Source organism: Octopus bimaculoides, chromosome 3 (assembly GCF_001194135.2).
Source record: "Octopus bimaculoides isolate UCB-OBI-ISO-001 chromosome 3, ASM119413v2, whole genome shotgun sequence".
NCBI classification, from domain to species: Eukaryota; Metazoa; Mollusca; class Cephalopoda; order Octopoda; family Octopodidae; genus Octopus; species Octopus bimaculoides.
The window spans coordinates 8,359,745-8,362,580 of NC_068983.1; the positions used below are offsets into that span (position 1 = coordinate 8,359,745).

The window sequence follows — 2,836 nt, forward strand, 5'->3', positions numbered from 1 at the left end:
ATATCTGTGTGAGTTAATATGTGTGATTTCTATTATAATAAACAATGATGAGAGAAGTACTTCGCTTTTTATGCAAAATATTTACAAAGAAGTGATAATGCTTACATTCAGGATTGAGACCATGAGACCAACATCTGAAACCTGTTTACTGAAAATTCAACAATATTTCACATTACTAAAATACACACATACATGAATATGCACAAACACATAATCACAGACACACAGACATACACACATACACACTCACGCGTACACACACACACACACACACACATAGCCTGAGTAAACACACGCACACACACATATAGCCTGACTAAACACACGCACACACACACACACACACGCAAAACATCTAAAATTATAATGGGAGACTAAATATTCAGACTAAGTTAGGCTACATCATCAATAAGTATATGAGTTAAGAGACTGACATTATATTTACGATTATATAATTTGTAAATGTAAACTATGAGTTAAAAGTATAAGGATAAGTAGACAAATAATTAGTAATTGAATAAATAATAGGTCACAAAAAGGTAAAATAGGGTGGCGACATGAAAGGAAGTTAGGCCCCGATCATTCTCACTGTTGGGAAATTTAAATTTAGGGTCTTGATTGATTACTTCTTTTTCTGTCATGCGCAAATAAAAATATTTTTTTACTTCAATCGCTAGGCTGTCTTAGCGCATATCATCTATGACAATGTACCACCATCGTTAGTTGTAATATTAGATGTACCGTGACAGACTAGTTAGGTGATTAAAAAAACAGAATAGGCCTCGGGGTTTATACTATACAAATACAAGGGTTTTCGCTAGGACATGAAGCAAGATTTGCTGTCGGAAAAAAGTTTAAAATACGCTTCTTAAATTTTTAAACATATCAACAAACGAACAGTATGTATAGAATTACAGGAGTTGTACTTAATCCGTCATCTCTTAATGTAACACCATATGACACTTAAATGATTCTAGTATAAATTACTTTCTTGAAAACGTTAGACCGTGTAACTGGTCTGAATAAAACATTTTCCATTTTCCCTCTAGGTTTTAGAAGTGACTACAGGTGCCACTTTTTCTATTCATGATTATATCTTGTATAAAAATACAAAACAAAAACAATATATCAACTGCAACAACAACAGCAACATCAACATGTTTTCGTTTGACAAATGAAGAAATCAGTTGTGTAAGTACAAGATTGTATAGTTTTAGAGGAATGAAGAAGGAAAGCTGTGACATTTATGCCTATTCTAAGGAATTAGTATTCGAAGTGAAATGAAATGGCGACAACCAAATATTTAGATCCGCTGCAGTTTCAGCTCACCAGGATATTACATCGCTCTATAATGTATTTGCCATAATAAATCAAAATGTCAAAAGCAAAAATTTAGAAAATAGCTTATGTAAGCAAAGAAACTTCAAGACGCAAAAATCTCATTTCTATCCCGAAACCAATTTTGACCAGGGAAGACTGAATTGCTTCTCAGATAATTGGATCTAACAGGTAAAACTCGTTACAAACTAACAAACAAAAAAAGCGCATCAGAGAATATTTTAATTCCTTCGCACATCTACGACTATAAAACCATATAACTTTTCTCTATAGGGAAGGCAAAATGTAGTTGAATGCAGAATACTTTGAGATCAACTATTCTATTTAAAGGGACATATTTACCATTTTGTGCAAGTATAAAACTGTCAACAATTGCTGAAGCACAATGTTCTTTTTTTTAAAATTGATAGACTATTGAATATATCTTTTTTATTTAGTTTTAATGATGGTTAACATGGAACGAAGAAAAATGCATTAGCGTCTTTATAAAACATATTCTGGTACATCTACAAACAGAAAATCAACAGAAATGATCAATAACATCATTTATGAACATTTTGTTTTCCACTATGTACAGCTGGCGGTCACAGGAATGTGTGGTAGAATGGAAACACAATAGAGAGGAAGAGACGGTATTATAGTGTGTCTTGGCAACATGGTGTATACTTTTAACATTTTATTTTCAACGTTCAAATCCCATTGAAACCGAATGTGCCTTCCTTCGATTGAAGAGTTTCTAACTTAAGCACCAATTAAATCATTAATTCTTCGATGCAAATGTTCATACACTTATAACAACTCCATATTGGTTTTAACGCTAATTCTCGAACCAAGAAGAGTAATTAATCAAGATACGTACATTTCAGTTCGCTGTGTTTGTTGTTTAGTCCTTTTATCATAAAGGCATACCTTGATAAACACCTCTTTAGGGTATTTATGACTTAATTATCAAGGGTATATTTCCGTATGAATAATGTTTAACTACTATTTTTAGTATATCAAGAGTACCTGAAACATTTAAGGGACGAGATGCACTGGGGACGCATACTGAACTAGATGGAGATTAGGATAGCGCAAATGTAATAATACCTGTCGGAAAACCGAGAATATTCAATCACTAGACATAAATCGATCTTGTGATGTGTACAATTTAAAAATCGAACGAGCAAGGGACATAACGTTAGTGACATAAGTTTACAAATTAAGTAAACGCAAATAAGAATGTTCTTCACTAGACTCCAGCAGCGAAGCATGGAGTCCTCAATTTGGGAGAATATATATATATATATACGTATGTATATATATAACGTGTAAATGTGCCACGTCTATTGGAAATATTATTGCTAAGGTTATCACTGCACTTAAAGAAGATAATTTAACTAATACAACTTAGATAACACATACAAATGTTTTATCGACATCAGATCCGGCCAAGAATATACATTTATGAAAAAAAAAAAAAGAATATAGACTGAAACAAATAATATATATATATATA

At 32.2% G+C, this 2,836-nt stretch overlaps 1 long non-coding RNA gene across 1 annotated transcript in view; it reads right to left on the bottom strand.

The window, feature by feature from the left end:
- Positions 1-2,836, bottom strand: part of LOC128247396 (uncharacterized) — a 90,886-nt gene that overhangs the window by 87,665 nt on the left and 385 nt on the right. The window lies entirely within an intron of this gene.